A 21,318-nucleotide genomic window follows, 5' to 3' on the forward strand; every position below is an offset into this window, starting at 1 on the left:
AAATTCACATTGTCAAAAGATAACTTTTTTTTTCCCCCTGGAAATTCTGATGGATCAGCCTATTGAACCAACAGTGAGGTTCTGCCTTCTACTTCAGAGATCTTAAATTGTCACCTCCACTGGAAGTATAAAGGAGTTTTTCTAATACTTACAAAATCCCCTCATCTTCAACGTTTTCCAAACAAGAAAACCAACAACACTGTTATAGAACTTCCCCCAAATATAGATCTCTGTTACCCTTTAACCAATATATTATTCCCCTAACCATGCCACCGTTCTATGTATAAACTTGTCGTAATATTGTTTAAGATGGCTGCACCCTGAAAGTGTCACCATTATCAAAATAGTCTGAGAATGATCTCAGAAAGCAAATTACACTTGTGAAAAATATTCTAAATTAAATAAGTTTTTAAACAAGCCAAGTGTAGCTAGTTAAGACATCTTCTTCCTTGGAAAAAAAAAAAAGCAGGTTTTCAGAACTGAATTCTTCATAGGACTTTATTTAGAAGCTTTAACAGGAAGATGCTCTTAGGGCCTAGGACAGTATTTCTACTCATTGTCGGTTGCTTAAACCCAGCTTGGACCTGGGACTTCAGCATGTCGCTCAGATAACCTAGATGGATTTTCTAAGGCCATGCTACTGAATGTGTATGGTTAGATTTTTATCATTCTCTTCTGCTGAATCTATACTGGTGACTTTGTAGTGCATGAAAATATCCATGCCCACTCCGAATTAATGCAGAACAGAGAACCTGAGCTTTGATCTTCAACCTTCAGATGTGTCCCATAGCCACCTGGTGGTTGACTTATGGCAGAAGTGAACACTTCTGTTAACCTCACTCACTAGTTTTTCACATATGCCACCCTCTTATGAAACAGGAGAATGTTTGAAATTGGGAATAAGCTTGTGGCACAGGAGGATTCTTTTCTGCACATCTCTAATGTTGTTTTACTTAAGATCAAAGGCCACCCTTTTAAAAATACACATTTAAAATATAAATATTATATTTTTCTGTCTATGCATGTGTAGTTTTAGCAGAAACTAACATACAAAAAGCTTCTCAGTAGCTCTGCAAGTCAAACATTAAACACTGAAGAGTATTCATCAGTGCAACTATTTTACAGAAGTGATAAATATATTTAAAGGAATATATTCAAATGAAGGCTATCGTACAGTGTTGCTATCAATTTTTATATAATGAAAGAGATTAAATGAATCCTTGCTAATGCATTATTGGTATGTGAAGAACAAGAAGAAACAAATCACACACATTTTCCCACTTAATTATTGTGCTAGACACTCATTGTCATATCATTGACCTATTTGGTCATGCCCAAGTTAATCATGCCTGAACCTTTCCCCAGTGGGAAATAAGCTTCTTCACTTCCTGTCTTGCAGGAATATCAACTAAAACTCAGTCACATATGCCCATAGTCTGATCACTGCAGCCCACCGTAACCGTCGTCTCCAGCAGCGAAACTGCAGTCTGCGGCATGCCCGTGAGAGTCGGTGTCAGAAACCCATCACTTCCTGTGTGCCTTCGTTCAACTCCATTCAATCACTTACTATATTAAATTATACGAAACGCTGTTTGTAGAAGTGTTCCCCTCCTTTTTTCCTTCTTTTTCTTTTTTTTTGTTTTTTGTTGTTCGCAGGGAACTGTTTTGTCACACTGAAATAGAGTTTATGTGCAGTGACAGCCTAATAAGCCAGCAACTTTAGTCGCTTATTAAAGTCAAGCATGTGTCTTTGTTTCATGTTGCTAATGATGTGGAACTGGCGAGGCCCGAGTATATTTCGTCTGGACGGTGTGGGAGCGAATGCTGAGAGCTCATTACTTGGCTCCCCATTGGAATCCTGCAGGCTTCTGCTCATTGAGGAGACTGTGGGGGCTTTGACAGAATTATTATACTGAATATTTTTAGACTCATTAACTATATCACCAAAGCAAAACATCTCTTCCTTAGATGCAAATGGCTGCAGCTACTGTGGCTTTGCTTTAGTTATTGCAGAAAAAAGGATGAAGCTTGAAAACAACTTAGGGAAAGGATTTTCATGCCCGAATGTTTGAATTTGTAACTTATATTGGGAATGTGTACTCCTTTTTTACCACATTTAAGCCACTCATGTCTAAGTGCCATTTAAAAATGCATATATTCAGTTTCATGTAGTAAGCGGTGTTCAGTCTTTTAAATTTAGAAAGTGCTATTGGAGTACACAGTAAAATAGGAGCTTTCAGAATTCCACTTTCTCTTCCAGAGTGAAAAGATTTAAATGTAAAAAGCTCATGTTAAAGTAATTATAGATGCTTGAGTTAAGACTTCAAAAGTAAAGAAATTCAGAGTTAAGGCTAAAAATTCTGACTTTTCTTTAACCTAAGTGCTGGAACATATGTACTGTGCAGTATGAAAAATCACACACTTGTTCAAGCCGTACAATTCCTAACCACAACAGAGTGATTTAAGGATGAAGAGTGAGACAAAATTTTTAGCCTAAGTCTGAATTTCCTTGCTATGATGGGTTTAAGGTGGTTCTTAATGTTACTTTATTGTAGCTTTTTGTGGTTTAATTGAGACTTAAGATGTACTTGAAGAAAAATATGAATACCTTAAAATTAATTCTTCAGAGCAGAGGACAGAAAATTGCATTTATGGCTCCATTTGTTGGAGAAGTGAAGGTGGCTGAGAACTGTACATTATTTCACCTTCTATAGAACTATACTTTGATTTCTTGATGGAGACCTTCTCTATATGTTGTGTATCAGCCTACCTTCTATAAATTATGAGCTTGAGTACATGCACATTTAAAAAAGCTAGACACAAGTGTTTTTTCTCATCATGTGTATAAGGTTTCATTAGGATTTTATTGTCCAAAATTATTGTAGGTGAAAAAAACAACTATTTTGATTCCTAGGAAGAAAGACATTGCTTTTATTTGTGGTTCATTTCCTGCTGTAGTATTCTCTGACAATGATGACACCGTCTTTATACATCAAGAAGTTCTTCTCTCTATGACTGCCAGGGACTCTGGAGGGAATACTTCGTATCTGAAACATGTTCCCCTTTGGGATTTCACCATCAAAATAACAGTTCTGATCAGCCGCCCATTAGAATTTTTTTTTCCTGAAGCTATGAGAAGGAATAGTTAAAAGCCTGACAGATAAGAAAGTTATACTGAATTGAAGTTAAATATCATGCACATAGGAACTTCACGTTGTTCCTCAAGCAGTAATTTATAGGTGTAAGAAGAGTTTTCAAGTTAAGCTCTCTGAGTACGTGAAGCCTCAGGGTAGACAGGCAGTGTGGGTGCAGTTTTCGTTTTGAGATCTTGCAGTTCTTGTTCTTACCAGTTTGTGGCACAATACTATTTAATTTAGATGTTGGGCAAAGCTTTCAGATTCTGGTGCCTCCTGCTAGGTACCTAAACCTTTATATTTAAGCACCTAGATAATAGTAGCCTGATATTTACCAGGAAAACAGTGTTTCTAAAGATGGGATTATAAATACGCGTCCCAGTTATGCAGCCAACTCTAAAACCAATGGCCATAGTTGCTCATTAAGTAATATACTCTTCCTTTAAGCTGCAGATGACTTTTCAAATTCAAATGTAAATACTCTGTCAGGAAAATTCTCACCTGCAGAACTGGTTCACAGTTCTGATTTCAGATGTTTTGCAGTAAAAATAGCCTGAAGCCAACACACCTGTCTAGATACATAGATGATCCACGGGAAATAAAACAGACTTGAGCTGTAGGCATGCAAATGCAATTGTTTCATTTCCTACAAACAGTATTATAACCAGATTAGTAGATGTAATAGTACTATAAACAGATGTTCACTATCAGTTATTGTATTTACAACCTTATATTTATCCAAAATTAAAATCACTGTACAATCCCACCATCTTTTTGCTTATTTTAGCTATTTTAATGCCTGTGAATCTTTCCCCTTTCCGTTTTGGGGAGAAAAGGAACTGGGTTTTTTGTTTTGTTTTACCTAAAGACATATGTCCTGCAGTGAAAAACCACTGGCAACAAACATGTGTACTCTGTTGGGGAATCTGAATTAGGAGAATGCCTCTTATTAAGACGAAGATTATGATTTAATAAACTACATTTTCTACATTCCTAGTGGCTGTGTTTCAGTGAGCCCTGTATCATAAATCTTGCGATGTCCAACAACATGCATCTTTTTAGTTATCAGCCTTTTAGTTATTGTGTAGCTGCCAAAACTGGCTTTCCTAGGCTATTGACCAAGTTCAAAGCTTTGTACTTACATGGGTTTTCAGCATATATTTAAAATTTTTGCATTACTTTGCTATCTATAGCATAATAGCTGACTCTGCAGACAAATGTTATCTTCTGTTCTCGAGCCTCCATACGCGATAAGCACTTTGTATTTATTCTGAAGTGATTGCCTTACATGAGATATTTTTGGCACTGAAGATGTATTTTTCTTCTTGATTTGGACTTATGGTGGATTCATTTTGTGCATATGTTTCAGTTAGTAGGAAAAAATAGTAATATTTTATTTCATATAACACATATGATTCACCTCAGAAGGGGCCAGGGTTTTCAACTTTTGAATGAAATACTTAAAGATATGTTAATGAAAAGTGACGTCAGTCTGGTTTTATGTGTTGGTTTCTTTGAATAAATTCAACTCGTAAAGCTAAATTTATTGATAAACTCTTTACTGCTTTTCCAAACTCTGGAATAGTGTAAAGCGTCCAAATAAGCACTTACTTTGCATTAGAAGAGTGAAAACAGTTGGTGTGCTAGTCAACCTAGTCTTTAATTTGAAACAGACTTACTAATTTTGTTATCTAGGATACGGTAACTGTGTCTGCACTGACAGGTAGGTGTACCTGCTGTGTGCCCTGCAGTCCTACTACTCTCCTGATCCTCCAAACTGGGAAGCTTTTGAAGTGCAATGATTCCCTCCTTGCTTGTGCACCCAGATTTTCTTCCAAAAGGAAGCAAGTCACATGTGGCATATGCATGTTTTTGCTTTCTTTTCCTTTTTGCAGAAAGGGAAAACTGATTAAGATGAGCTATAACTATTGTTACTTCTGCTGTTAGAAGCTGAACCTCCCTCCTGAAAAGTAGAAGAGAAACACGCACAGAAGGGGGGAGAAAAGAATCACCAAAACCAGAAAATTAATCTTCTAACATTTATACTTTCCATTGTTCAGCATTATCATTGCAACAAAGACTGACAGCGTTGCTTTTCAGGCACTTCTGATACATTAAAATAGGTTAAAAAAAAGAGGAGGCCAAGGAGAGCACCTTGGGCTCAAGCCCAAATGGTGTTTCTTCTTGGTTTCCACAGAACCAAGGCTGACTTTGTCATCATCCCTGGCTTGTCCACAGTACACAGCACTTGGTCATGGATTTCTGTTCTCTGGACCTCAGCAGGGACCTTGTGGCCCTAACTGGTGGTTAATACTATATACTACTGTATTTCAGTTTCATTTACTTGAAATCATGTCTATCCACCAGAGTAGATTTTTTAAATAGTATTTAAGTGAAGGTATGTATGATATGCCATGAGATGTGGCACAGTGACATGTAGGGCATCTGGGGATATAAAGCTTTCTGGGAGCTGTCCCTGGAGGGAATCATGTATAGGCTTTTTCTGCAGGAGAGCAGATGGGTTAGTCTGAAATAAAACCAGAGGGTGAACTAACAGTGTTGATGATCAGATGTCTAGTAGTAGAGTTTGCTCCCTAGTCCTCCTTTATTTTGCAATGTTGACACATGCTTGTAGGATGGATAAAACTCCCCTCAGTCTGCTATTAATTCACAGTTTCCTGCTACTTAAGACATAGGTTTTACTGTCTTTTAGGGAGTATAGGGAGTGTGCTATTAAGACTTTCAAGAACTAGATTGAATATTTATGGGATGGAGGATTGTAGTGGCAGGACAAAGAGACAGACTAAGGATAGATGAATGGTGGTTTGAAAAAGAAAAAAAAGAGTGGTCCAGGGAGTTACTGGAGCTTTCCAGTAAGCCTGAGCCAGTCTATGAAGAAATGGAAGAGCCTCTGACTATTAAGGCTACTCTGCTTTAAAGACTAAGAAGAAATTAAAGATTCATAAATCTCAGCTGTCATTTGCTCTCAACAACATCAATGAAAATCTTTGGGTTTCACCCCCTTGTAGCTCTGTCTCACATGGAATATTGTTATACTCTGCAGAAATAGTCTCCCCCAGAAATAGTCTCTTCCACTGCACATGTTGGTCTGTTCACAGTATGAGTCTACCCATTGCTTTGAAAAAGATAGGAAACAGACTATGAACCACATAAATAAGACTGTGTCATAATATACAGGGTCTAAAATTAACATTGCAAAAGCAACTGAAGTCTGGCATTTCCAAACTTCTGAACATTTCTCTCTCCTTTTTATTATCCTTTTAAGGTAATTGTGTGTGATTGTAAAAGCATTAACTAGATTCTTTTTTGCATCTTTCATTTATCTGGTAATCAGGAACATAATACTGAATTTGTGTAATTGTGGCTGTAAAGAATCTTGGTGCCGTGGTTTAACCCCAGCCAGCAACTAAGCCCCACACAGCCACTCGCTCACTGCCCTGCAATGGGATGGGGGAGGGAATCAGAAAAGTAAAAGTGAGAAAACTCATGGGTTGAGATAAAGACAGTTTGATAAGTAAAGCAAAAGCCATGCATGCAAGCAAAGCAACACAAGGAATTAATTCACAACTTCCCATTGGCAGCAGGTGTTCAGCCGTCTCCATGAAAGCAGGGCTCCATCGTGCATAACAGTGACTTGGGAAGACTAAATGGCATCACTCTGAATGTCTCTCCCTTCCTTCATCTTCCCCCAGCTTTATGTGCTGAGCATGACGCCATATGGTGTGGGACATCCCTTTGGTCAGTTGGGGTCAGCTGTCCCAGCTGTGTCCCCTCCCGGCTTCTTGTGCACCCCCAGCCCACTCGCTGTTGGGGTGGGGTGAGGGGCAGAAAAGGCCTTGGCTCTGTTTAAGCACTGCTCAGCAGCAACTAAAACATCCCTGTGTTATTGACACTGTTTTCAGCACAAATGCAAAACACAGCCCCATAGTAGCTACTACAGAGAAAATTAACTCTCTCCCAGCCAAAACCAGCACACTTGGAAATCAAGATAGATGGAACCTGCCAACTTGCTCATGGTTACCAAAGGCACTGGCTCAGGTCATTAATAGTTAAAGTACCTCCTCATTAAAATAGTTTAACCAAAGATGTGTTGTCTGTCCTGTTTATTACTGCCCTCAGCTTTTATCTAGGAAAACTGCTATTTGAAAGGGTTTATACAGACTGCAGTTCAAAGAAGGATTACAAAGCCCAGAGTTCTTGACAAACATAGCAAAAATCAATCTGAAGCTTGCACGCTAGTAATGACTTCCTTGTTTTTGTACACGCTTGAATTTTCATCAGTTCTGGAGAATTTTTCACGAGTTGGGAAAAGATGACTATATAGTCATAATCCTTGTTAAGAAGAAAAGTGAACATAGACACCAATTTTAAAGTAGAGTCCATTAAATACATACATCTTTGGAAGCAGTGTTCAACAATTTTTGTCTGATCTTTTTATTTTAATGCTTCGTATTTAACATATTTGCCTTGCAAATATAATACCTGTATAATAAGGGCTGTAACTGGTATATTTAAAACCTTCTTGATCGAATTTCATGTAAGATTATTTTCTTTAAGAAACACACCTAAGTGATAGTTAAAAATAAGTGAATGTCTGCCAGCAACATTAATGAAACAAAAAATGAGGTGACTGTTTTAACATCTTGGGTTCAATTAATTTCTCATTGATAGAAACTCTGTTTTCAATGCAACCCTGCTCAGAGTTGGAAAGAAATGCTGAATTCCCCTTACTAGGCTGGGGTCTGTGGCTCCAGCACTGTTCCTCCAGACGCACTGCCTGAGGTCTAGGTAGCCTGACTGTACCTGTGTGGCCCCCTGTAATAGAGACTGCAGTCCCAGTTCTGCAGCCGGGGCTCTGGTGGCCTACAGCAGAGCCAGACACTTGACACCTGGAGGTCCTGACATGTCCCCCAAAATCTGGGGCACAGGTCCTGAGGTCTTGTGCCATTGGGGCCAAGAATGTCAGTGTTTTAAAAGTCTGCAATTTCAGGGCAGTCAGCCTTGTCAGTGTTAATAGGCTCCCTGTTGTGGTGCTAAGGGATGAGGCATGGATCTATCTGGGCTACAGCCTGGCCTCCTAGGACTTCCAGCTTCCTTACAGCAATGTAAAAAATGACAGATCCTAGGGGCCATTGTAGTTGCTGACCAAATTTGACTTTAATTGCTGTTAATTTCTCTAGCATTACTGCTTTTGGGGTTTTACTTTTCTCATAAATCAAAAATATGGTTGTCGTCTTTGACTGTCTTCACTATTCACTTCACTATTTGGCTCTTCCCCTTTTCCTGAAAGCAGGATGTGAAATACAAGATTCAGCTGTGGTTGTTTCAGGCTTCATCTGTGGTCTGGAACAAGGGCGCACCCAGCTCTCACTTGTGGGTGCACATCCTGGCTATTTCCCCACTGAGCAACAGGACAAGACCCACATGCACATCAGCCATGTGAAGGCCCTGAATTTCATTGTGCTGGAAACTGCTGCAGGCAGACAGGGAGGAAAATGTGTTGTGCTTCTATGGGTCCTCCAGGTGAGAGGACCAGGGGAGTGCCAAGTAGCACTCATAGCCTGCAGGTGAAAAATGAGTAGGTCAATCTTACAGTTGTTGCTCCAGGAAAGAGGATTGCCCACAAGTAATATATTTTTTTTCTTTAGAAATGGATGAAGTGGCTGGCAACTTCCTAATGCATACGGAAATGAAAAGTTATTTAGCTTTTGCATTAAATTTTTAAGTGACAAGCAGAATATGATTCTGTGATTGAAGTTTTTATCAGGGACTATACAAGAGACCTTGTCTTATTGCTACATAAAGTCCAACTTTATAATTATGAAATATAATAAATAATTTACAATAGCATTACAGTCTGACGGCTGCCAGTCTCTGGATGCTGTTGAGGAGGAAAAGTGAGGGAAATACGCACGTGGAAACAACAGAATTCAGCTTGAGTAAAAGTTCAGAAGTAAAAGCATGGAGAATTGCTAAAGAACATTTTAAGCAATGAAATTACTAAGTAAAGGCAAAATAATGAAATCCAGGAGTGCACAAATTAGTCTCTCCTTGGCTATAAAAAAAAGTACTGTTGTAACCTACACTGTTGCAGTTAACTCAGTGCTGCTTATCAGCATAGGATATAATTATTGGCCATCTTGTGTGCCATACCACTCAAAGTTCTTTGTGGTTGGTGTCCATTTGAATCTGTCGTGTTATCTGTGGCAGTTTTATTGAAGAAAAATGATATCAGTTTGTTTGCATACACAGTTTTGCTTTATTTCATTGATACTTGGAATATTCGGCCCTATGCAAAGTCCAGGCATATACTAGAAAAGACACAGACTACACCTTGAAATTCAGACTGTAAACGCAATAGCAGACTATCTGCTTACTAACAGATCTCTAAATTTGAATGGCGAAGGTATTGTGGAGTATAGAAGAGCATAGAGAACAACAAATGTTAAGAAACCTTGTTTGTTTGTCTACTCATACATTTTAAAGAGTTACTACAAATAACGTATTTGGGAGTTTTTCCAATAGTGTTCTTTCCATATTTTTGTTCTTTATGAAATATTGAGGTGGGAATATTGCAGATTGAAATAGAGCTGCACTGTCAGGGTAGAGATTTCTCATTCCTGCCTTCTCAGACACATGCTTTCTTATTTCTTTTTCTTGTTCTTAATTTTCTTCTTCATCTTTCTTCATCTTTCTTCTTCCTCTCCTAATCTTTCTTCTTCTGAGAACTGGAAGAAGGAAGTACAACAGTGCTTTTAGAATATCATTCAAACTTCTTTACATTAGGTCCTAAACTATATCACCTTACCTGAGTCTACATGGCACCTGTGGTATTTCTTAGAATTTGAGACTTTTGTATGAGTGACTTACAGTACTTACTGAGTGATTTAATTACTGACAGTGTGTGACTTCATTTAGCCTTTTCCTTCTGCTCACATTATGCTTCCTACAGAAGTATGGCTGAATCCCTAAGCCCTTCCAAGGCCAAAAGGTTCTGGCAAGACCTGCAGATTTTGTTCCAATTATATTAATGGCTAGTTAATACAACAAGTGTTATGACAGACTGAAGCTAAGTATATAAGTAATTGTAAACTCCATTCTGTGAACATCATTTTAATTTCTGCCTTCCCTGTAATATTCATTGTTGCAATACAATGACTGAAGACAGGTAGATAATGGTGGTGGGAAAATACAGTCAAATTCTAACAAGGACTGCCTGTTTGAATGCTATTTCTAGATCAGAGAATTAAGTAGCTCTTTAGAGGTCTCAGTGAGAATGCTACCAAGAATCATACAGGGTAAGTGTACTGAGTAGCTGAAATGTAGATGTGGTGGGTATAGGAATATGACTCTGTAAACCTTAGAAGGTGATTATGTTTAGTAAGCAAGAAAGGGCATTCTGTCACCTTAAGTTGACCTCTGTGACAAGTAAGAAGGAAAACAGCTGACTGGCCTAAAGGCGTAAATCAGAGCCAGAGTCAAAGTCAGGAAGGGAGTGACTAGCTTGAAGAATTGTCATAATATTTCTGAAATCTAATCTCTGGTGCTAAATATGAAGAAAAGGGTGTTTGATTACATTAAGGATGTCAAACTCAAGTTCATTGATAACTTAAAGACTTCAGTTTAGAAGTCTTAAGATATCCCTTTTTCACTTCACAGTGTAGTTCCCAACCTGACCTACTGTAATACCCTCTAGCCACATATATTTTGCCTGTCTTCTCCTACTTGTTGAAGTTGGACCCCCTCCAACCTTTCTGTTCCCTTCCTAATATCATCCTGCCCATGAATTCTTATAATTTATTAATTCAATACTTACTGTTTATGAAGATCATGTGTGCATCTGACTCTTTCCAAGACACTTTCAACAGGAAGTTCAGGATACTGTTGGCCATGAAGGCGACATCTAGTCTGCAAAACGAAAGAGGGTTAGGGACCTAGCTTAAGCTGCTCTGTAGTCCTCGATACTGTGTATTTGTGGTACCATGTCCTGTTTTGGCTTGTTCTAGCTAGCACTTTCTAAGCGAAGGCCTAACAAAAGTTAATAAGATGCACCAGAGACTGCTTCAAGCAGGGAACGTGGGTGGGGCAGCACCAGCTTCAGTTCTCTCAGCACAATACATTATTCTACCACTATCCCAAAAGGTTTTGCCATAGCCAAGGGTATGCAATGCCTACTCTCTGTTTCATCTTCATAGGCTGACACACAGCCTTTACATCAATTCAGTCATTCATCCGTTAACGCCTCCTCCCCCTAAAATACTAGTTGTGTCTTAGGGCAGTGAAGCTATCACACAAGACTGAGAAGTGGTAGTGGACTACATAGTGTGGACAAAGGCAGCCTGTACTACTTAGCCTTACTGCCATAGAATGGTTCCTAGCTCTCATCGTTTATTTAACGATATGGAAGTAGCCCCAGGGGTTGAGAAACAATGTGCATCTCTAAGATGCAGTCAGCCATCAGCACAGAGGTAACATCTGGCAAGAAGTTATGCACATCTTAATTGGCCAGCTGTTCTTCTGATTGATTCATTGCCTTCCAGGAAGCACACTTACCTCTCTGTGCTCAACTTGGCCCTGCAGAATATCCAGCCTCTGGGCTGCTTTCACTGTCCAAGCAGTGTATTGTGCAAATCCATGTGGGAAATTCATGTGCAGACTTGATTTTGCTCAGCTGAAGACCATGTCATTCCTCAAACGGTTAACTGAAAGTCAAGTTTCTATCCTGGCTAAAGGGATGCTGGTGGGAATTCAGCCAAGCATCCAGGAACATGGGTGACTGTGAAAGGATTCGTTGTATGATCTGGGCTACCGTGGCACACAGTCATGCTGCACAAAGCCTGGGAACAGGCTGGTGACTAACAGCTCTGGCAAAATCATAGCCAGGTGCCAAAGGCCTCGAAACACAAAGGAAATGGCAGTACTGTCTGGTCACAATAGGTTGGTTTCTGGCCAGAAAGCAAGATGGGCTTGATTTATGATCCTTGAGTTCTCATGAAGTTATAGGGGATAATTGGTAAATGTATGTGTCAGCTAGGAAAATAATAAAATTTCTTCCTTTGAATTTCATTTTACTGTTCTTCTGGAGTATCAGGAGATACTTTATATAAATCAGAAGCAACTGCTTAATATAAATGTTTATCATCATAACATTTGATGTTCCTTAGTCAAGACAGGGAGGGTGCTGTCTCTGTATTCTGCCAGGTCTACAACCGAAGTACTTTTTGGTAATTAATCTTAGTGTATTTTAAAGGTAGCAAAGACAGCATGAATTCACCCTTCATAAAGATGGAGCTTAACTTAGACCTCACTATTAAATTGTTTGGTACATATTAACGTGTACATATTAATGTTAGTTTATTAGTTTTATTTTTAAGATTACAAGCTCATGAAAAAACACTAAATGTCAAAAGAGTGCTAGTTACTTCTTGAAGAATGTGTTAACAATTATACTCCAGAAATCCTTTAGGAGGGGACAGAGGATGAGATATGGTATTTTATTGTGCAGTTTCTTCTTTTCAGAGTAAGCAGTAGAGTTTGTAAAAGGAATGATTAGAGATGATGGCTGCTTTAACAGGAGAAATTAATGGCAAGGTCAGGAATTTCTTTGGAGCAATCTTGTTTACTTGCAGGGTTTTGACACTTCAGCTTATGCTTTCTGACATGTTCCTCTAATGGCCTTGTGCAAATACCAAATAAACGTTGGGAAAAGTTGTAGGCTTCTGCAGATGAGAGCTTTGGAGACAAAAAACTAAAAATATATACCTTTGGTTTGGAGTAAGTGGAATTATCTGCACCTTTTCAAGATGTTTCCATTCAATGCTTCAGGCTCCTGGGGATGAAATAGCAGTATTTGATTATCAGTGTTACTAAATGATATAGAGAGCAAGCCATATGGATAAGTACAGATATATTTCTCTTGCATAGCAGTAGAAATTGGCAAGTATAAAAACCTTTGAGGAAGAAATAACATCACATGTATTCCATATCAAACTCTAGGCTACATTTTCAGGAACGTAATGTAGAAAGCATACTTTTCATTTTCAGATTGGTGTTAAAGGCACCTACACTAAGTAGCCACAGTATGCAGAAAGATACCCCGATCCTATTCAATTGTGTCTTTTCCGTATTTTTTTCCTGACAGCAGTTAAAAAATCATAATACCAGTCTTCAGTTTCTTCTTCCTCCATTAACTGATGTTTTTGTCTGCATTCACCAATATTTTTAGGAGAAGATTGTACTCTGATTTTTCAGGCTTTTCTTCATTTGTTTTTCAGTGGATCTCGAAATAGAGTTTTCCATTTTTAAAATTTAACGTTGCTAATCTGCTTACCAAAGCATTCACAACTGGAATAAGGTCAAAAAACAAGTGCATCTTTTCATGTATACTTGCACATCAGCTGAGATTTGTTTTTTTCATGAGGCTTTTACTCATTTTTAAAGTATATCCAGTCTGTTGACAAAAGAGCTTTATTTAAATGAGCTATGTAATCTTTACCAGCAGTCTGTGGAGCAGATTTGACAATAAAGAAATATCTCATTACCTAGGAGCTTTCTATATTGCACAGGTGTAACTTGGTAGTTGAATAGTATAAAAAGATAAATATTAACTGGATTTTGCTAATAAATCTGCCATTCTTACAGCACCAAAATCTGTAGAGTTGTTGTAATTGCCGTTGTTTGAGTTGTAACAATGAATGGAACTGATAAGGCTTATGTCATTTACACAGAATTTAGTATTCACAGTGCACTGTTGAATTAATATGACACACACATTGGGTCCTCTGATATAAGATTAGCATCATTTGAAAATGGAGAAAGTGTAGATTTAGAAGTGACATATTAGTCTCTGTTCAACATGTAACGGTAATTTGCCTAGGTCTGAAAATCATAGTAGGCTACTATTGACAGCAGTGACTAGTAGTTAATACTTCCTCTGTTTCATTTTGGTTTGCTGCATTCTGTAATAAACTGATGTCTCAAGAGGGACTACTGCAGAATTACAAAAGAATATTATGTAGAATCCAGAAGGTCAGGTACCAGTTATATCAGTGTCAGTCAAGAGTGGTGTCGGAAGAGTTATATTCACTCAATGTAGAACAGAGCCTGGTTTTAATAAAAGAATTCAGTGAAATAATCCCACTTTCCTATTCTGTCAACACCACAGAATAACTGTGGTTTTAGCTGCCTAACATAGCAATCAAATGCCTAAAGCCTTTTGCAGATCTAGTCCTGGGATAGTAAAGTCAGAAATATACCCTCCTTCATGGCACACTATAATTTTAAGTCTTCCCAATGTCTTCGGTTGAATCTGTCATTGCTAATCAGCTCTAGAAATTAAAGACTTAAATTGGATGCCCCCCAAAAAAGAGAGAGAACAAAATTCCCAGTTATCTCTGAAAAGCTGAGTTTAAATGATTTGGTTAATGTGCCAGGTTTGGTTAACAGTGCAGCAGAGATATGAATATAATACATTTCTGCAGGGTTACTTTCAGGAGCCTTGATCACTACAGTGTGCTTTGTCTTCCATCATTCTCTGCCTTCTTCACAGCAGGAACCTGATTCACACTCAGTATCGGATTGCAGGTATATGTAAGCTTTCCAAGTATTTTTGAGAATTGATGATCTGTTATTTTATGATGGTCCTTACGATAACTATGTCTAGCTCACTTGTGTTCTCCTGAGATTAATCCAGCCTATTGTTTACTAAGATTTCTGCCCAACTTCATCTTACATCCTGTACAATGTTACATTGCAAACCTTTTCTCTTGCAGGGGGGAGGGGAGAGATCTTTTTTCTCTGAATAATTCTATGAGTTTTGTTTTAACGGTGGGTTCTAGTGCTCCATTTCTCTCTGATATGATCATTGCTGTCTGTCTTGACATCTTTTAGCTTCTAGATTGCTGTGTGTATTGCTGATATCTCAATTAGTTATTGTTAATGTTAAATGGTTTAGGTTCATAATATTTCATCAAAATACGGTATTGATGGTGGGCTGAGTCTAGTGAGACTTCTTGGAAATGCTCTGCCCATCTGTTCCTCTCATCTGCCTCAGCTACGTATATTTTCCATTCTTGCTGCTGCTTAGTCCATTTCTTCTTCATTTTAATATCCACTTGGATGGTAGCTCTAACTACCTACTGTAGCTGCAAGATTATCTTTAGCTGCTAGTCCTTTTAAATGTCTCAATTTGTATTTCCTTAGATTGTTTTCAGTCTGGAGTCAACCTTTGTTCAGAGTAGCTATGTCTCTAAGTCTCTGTAATCAGAAATTTCCATTCCTTGAGCCATGTGGCTGTTTGCTTCCTACTTTTCAGGCTCTTACTGAAGGAAACTTCAGGAAAGAAAAAGGAAATTTCAGTTGGTAGTTGAAGAAAAACTCACAAAATCAGTTTTTTTCCAGTAAAAGATTATTACTCTGGATATTAACATTCCATTTTTATGGTCTAGGTTTGGATCTCCTTGTTTGATGTTACTGTATCTTAGTATACCTATGTAAAGCCTAGATTAGAGTATAATGGTTAGAATTGTACCAGTTTTTAATAACCATTGATTTTCTAATCACAAGTTGGCATCTTTAACACAGACTTCACAGTTTCATCCAAACACACCTTCCAATTTTCACAAAGACATTTTTTTCTCCAGGTTTGCTGAGCATGTCTAGATGGATGTTTACTCTGATACACAGATAGGCACATTGTTGTCAGTGATTAATCTCATCCTGGACCAAAATAACAGACATTCTAGAGAAAATCAAGTTTCAGTGCTGTATTCCTGATCTAATGCATGACAAATGGCTTTGTAAGATGGTTTATGTACAGGGTAGAGTTACATAGACATAAGCATTCTTGCTTGCTTGGCAAGGCTGGTACATAATCTGATCAGCTGTAGGACCAGTGAGAGGCTCAAGAATGCTTATGGATGACAATATTTAAAAACGTTGCTTGATAACAATGGAAAAATTTACTAGTGACTATCTGCAGTCAATAGTTTTCCAAAGACTTACAGTTTTCACCAGATTATTTTTATGAAAACGTCGTATCACATACAAAAATGCTGTCGCCTTTGAAATGTGAGTCCCCTTTGCATAGTGCATCTAGTAAAGGAAGCATCAGTATAATTTTGTCACAGAAGAATAATGTATTTTGCCCAGAATACCTCACAAAAAAAGCAAACTGCTTGGGCTATCCAAAAAAATTCAGCCTGAGGCAAACACCTGCCATGCACATTTTTATATCAAATGCTTAAAGTTTGGCAAAATCTAAAGAGAATCTTCTTTAGAGGCAAGCAGTATCCTGTTCTGCCTATAATAGTATCTACTACCTTTTATGTGATCAAGAACCTTGCTGCTTTACTGGATTAAGTATACTGAATTAAGCATGTGTTCAAAATGCAGAATACATTTATGGATAATTATAAATTTGGAAAATAAGAATGAAACTTTGTTCATAGAGGGTGTGACTCTCTCTTTGCATTCTCAGGTGTAAACCAGGAACAGTTATATTCAGATTGGTTGGTTCTCACTCATTAAAAACAGCAGAAAGGAGAATTAAGTTTGTAATCATAACCCAAGATAATGCTAGCGTGTAGTCACTGGCCAGAAATGGTAATTGAAGCAGTCCAAGTAGTATGTTATTGACCAGGAAAAAGCATCTGAGTTCCATGTGCTGTGCACTTTGTATTCTTAATGGGTCCACATGCCATTTGATGTTTAATCAAGTAAATACCCCTAGTTTTGGGTCCATTGTCAAATATGTCTGTAATCTGCATTGGTCTAGTCCTATGCAGCTCGACTTTGTAATAAAAGATAAGGAAGTGAAAATTTTGGGTTCCTGTGAACTGCCAGGCAGCAAAAGTAAAAAACATTCTGGTCCAAATAAGATACAGTTCCTTCTCTCTATGTGGGATTTTCTTTCAATTTTCCTTTTATTTACTATATAGAGAATCCAAATATTGTGATAACATTGATTAATGAGGACCTAGAAACAATACCACTGGAATAATGAATTAGGCCTGAATAGGCCTCAGCTTCAAATATCATATGCTTTTTATCCCATGTTGATCCCTCAAATAAAAAATTACATATTAAAATATAAGCTTAATTTCAATTGCATTACTGCAAATCAGGCATGAATTTAATGAAGTATCTTGATTTATCATAACAAAAAAACAGAAGGTTAGAACAGAATCAGGCATCCTGAATCATAAGCTTCCTCTCTAGCAAGGTAACAATGGCAGCTAGTCCACACCTCCTTTTCCCATATTTACACTGATATTATTGATGATATTAGTACCATATATAAACAAGGAATTAAAGAAATATAGAACCATATGCGCCCCTCTGCTGTGCGGCACAGAGGGGAGCCACAACACAAGAGAAGGAGAACAACAGTGAAGCCCCAAAGTAGCAGCATGGCAAGAGCAACTCCTTGACAGTGTCATTCATTGTCTCCAGCAGCCCACAAAGGTGCCTCTCCAGCAAAGCCATCAGCACATCTTCTCTTCATTTGTAGGATGAGGACTGGGAGAAGTCACTTGCTGCAAAAATTGTCCCCTCCCAGCAAAAACATTCCAGTACCTCATTGAAAGCCATTGCTCCCTCTTGCAGGATGAATTTTGTTTTGATGCTTGCAGAAACCCCTACAGGACCCTCTAATGGAAGGTTGTTTTGTGGGGACTAACAGCAAACCTGTATCAGCTGCTGCCATGGCAGGTGCAAGAATGACAGAAACAAGGATCATGGTGCTTCCTTTCCTTTTTGAATCCCCAAAATCAGGAGCTAGCTTGTCCTTTTGTTTCCTTTTTTTTTCAGTCCTGCTCCTACAGCAAAGTAAATGTCAGAAACAAAGTGAATGTCATAAAAATATCTGGCTACAGTACATATTCCTACACTTTGACCACTTGAGAAGCTGTTACCTTCACTGTCAGCATTTGGCTTGATGTGTTGAGAATGTTTAGGAACCAGCATGTTTCTCAAATTGAAAAAAAAGCAATGAAAAATGAAGGCGTTTGCAGTGTCGTGTATGCAACACACGCATGCCATGCCTTCTTAAGTCTCTACATGTGATCAAAATTTAAAAGATAAGGAAAAGCAAATAACTATGTCTATTACATGACAGAGGAGAGGATTGTTGTGTTAATAGTAGGAGTCTGAGGAGTGGCTAGGGGTAGACCCTACCGTTGAGTCATGAGGTTCAGACAGGACCCCCTTGCTTTCTAAACTCCTTCTCCGAGAGGAGTCTAGGTGCGGCTAAGTCCAGTCTTAGTCTCAGACTTGGTCAACGGTTTATTCTCTAAAGATTGTATATGTAACCACCCATCAGAGTATTTGTTGTTAGTAACTAATTGGGCAGCTGCCCTGGCTGGTCACATTCAATGAGAATGATCACAGCTAGATTAATGAATAGTACGATTTATTAAAGCAACAGATACACAGGTTCTTTGGGTTACTGGTGTTAGGATTGCTGGTTACAAGACACAAACAAATACTAAGAAAATGAGTAATGCTGCTAGGCTCAAGTGCGTTAAGCAAATATGAAGTGACTCTAATGCATTGGAGATTGAAAGTGAAGCTATAGAGAGGTTTCTGAGGTTTCCCGGGGAAACACTTGGTATAGCCAAGTGCTCAAATCTTACCCAAAAGCGTGCCAATGTGGGGGGGAAGGAGGCTCAGCCCATCAGCTGGTCCCAGGAGCCAGAGTGGTACGTGATGGTATCTTCCCCAACACCCCTTTTCTCTTAACCTATTTTATACTATTTTTAACCTTTCAGGTAGAACTTGAGTGACTCTAGTCATACATACCTTTATTATGATTGGTGTAAAATTTCCTTTCTTTGCCCAGTGAGGGGCATTTTGGGATGGAGGTGTGTTTTGGTATTATAATGATAAAAAGGACAGCATTTTGTCAAAAGCATGACAGACTGTTGGCTCAGGGTAGCAAATGTGCAGCGTACCAGCTCCATGGTACCGCGAGTTCCCATTTATCACAGAGCCTGGCCAAGTGTGCAGTGTACCAGCTCCATGGTCACAGAGCCCAGCCAAGTGTGCAGTGTACCAGCTCCATGGTCACAGAGCCTGGCCACGGTGTCTCCACACCGTTCCACCCTCCGGACAAATCCTCTTAGAGTTCTCCAAGTTCTCCTGGCATTGCTGACATCTAAGGTTATGAGCCTAGGGAACTTCCATGTAATGGGTTTCCCACCTATCAGCCGCACCCTACCCTGCAAGCTTCTTCCATGCTGTACCTTTTCTAAAATCATAAGTTTAATGTCTAAGTCACCCCCAGCAATTATTCCACGAGGATCTAAGGAAAAAGTATCAGTGCCTGCAGGATAGAGAGGTCATGGCAAAACCCATGAAATCTACAGGCTGCTTTTGGGCTAGGAGTGCTCTTTAGCTAGGTTACTCAGGATTTTTCTGTTTTAAATTGTTCCCTCAGCTAAGGGTCTGAAGTTGACTCAGGAGATTGCATGGCCCCTTCTAGGTTAGTGGGTCCATCAGTTTATTCTAAGCTTGCAGGTAACCTTATTTCATAAAACTGTTACTTTCTCATGGATGTGTATTTCTGATTGCATGCATGAATGTTATTTATGTTGCAATTAATATTGTAAACTTAATAAATATTGGGTTTAGGCTCCATTATGCTAGGAACAATAAAATGTATTCAAAACATGAGATGTACTAGATGCAGGGGTACTTAGGATAGTAAGAACAGCTATCCCGGACTTCTAATTTCTAAGTGGAAGTGGCTATTCAGTTCTTTGAAATGTGAAACATTAGTGAAGGTTGTATTGGACACCAGCCATTATAAACTGTCAGTTTCTCAATAAATATCATAGTAGTTTTCAAATAGCCAAACCTCAAAATTTTTGGATGTCTTTTGGTTTCCTCAAGACAAAAAAAGGGATAGCTGTTGAACTGGATAGCCACTGATCCCTTTCACCATTCACTGATGAATCCTTTCATATGCCCTCCCAACCACCATTTTCCTCATCATGACAACATAACTTGCAATTATTTTACCTTTTTACAAAAATGAGAATTTTGATAATCTAAAAATAGTTTGCTACTTATTTTGTTTTTCTAGGGCTTAAGTTGTTTTATTAAATTGTCGTAAGTTGTTATGTTTTTCTCCTCTCTCACCTGCATTCTTTTTGAGACTCCAGAATGGTATCAAACAATGTGAGATTTGAAAACAGTTGAATTAACAGCAGACCCACAGAAAGAGATAGATTTCAGGGAAAAAAAAACTCTCAAAACAGGAGGAAAGGAGCAGTGGTGCTTAGAAAAGGTTCTCCAAACTGGAAAACATATTCCCATTTGGGTTCAGGTTTTGGCTGTGATTCAGACTGATACTTTTACATATTTGCCACTGAGTTTGTCTACCTTCCCTCATGTTATTTTTAATATACACTGGCAAGACTCAAAAAAATTATGTACAAAGATCTGTTTTAGTATTTTACAGCCTCATTTACAAAGATGCGGCATACCCACAGCTTCCATAGAATCTAATGGGACTTATGGAAACTCAGTATCTCTGAAAATCAGGCCATTAATTTTGAAAATGTGCATTAATTACTCTCTAGGCTGTAATAGCTCATTTGATATTACTATAATCTACATTCTTTTGAAAAAGTGTATTTTTCACCTGGTACGCTGCGCTTGCTCCTAAAGAGCAGTCATATCTTATCATGTAAAAGCTTCTTTATAACTGATCCAATTATTGACCTGTGGCATTGACCTTAATGAAATGTAATATTTCCAAAGGAATGGTACAATCCATTGTGTTAATCTGGTTGACAGGCATACTCTTGAAGGCCTCATGCTAACAATAGCTACGGAATTTATTGAAATAATTAACTTGATGAAGCACAAGCACCAAGCAATAATTTAGGTGGTTTAAATTTCCATTTTCTAAATTTCGACTACTCTAGAGTATGCAGCAATCTTTGCAGAATTTACCAAAACCCACAGTCGTTTCCAAAAACATTCCGTGTTGGTAGATTTTCTGATCTCATTAAAACATTTTGCTTCCAGACCGAGACCTGCCATGCCATGTTTGAGAGTTCCAAATACTTGCAGATTAAGGAAAAACTGTTACCAGTCTTAACCGTCGATTGTAACAATAAGTACTGTTAGCAAATAGCAAAAGCCTATCCAGGAAGCA

The 21,318-nt window shown here is 38.4% G+C and overlaps 1 protein-coding gene across 3 annotated transcripts in view; it reads left to right on the plus strand.

Annotated features, from left to right (window-relative positions):
- The window catches only part of CCDC178 (coiled-coil domain containing 178), a 195,308-nt gene that overhangs the window by 152,357 nt on the left and 21,633 nt on the right, over positions 1 to 21,318 (plus strand). The window lies entirely within an intron of this gene.

Source organism: Phalacrocorax carbo, chromosome 2 (assembly GCF_963921805.1).
Source record: "Phalacrocorax carbo chromosome 2, bPhaCar2.1, whole genome shotgun sequence".
NCBI classification, from domain to species: Eukaryota; Metazoa; Chordata; class Aves; order Suliformes; family Phalacrocoracidae; genus Phalacrocorax; species Phalacrocorax carbo.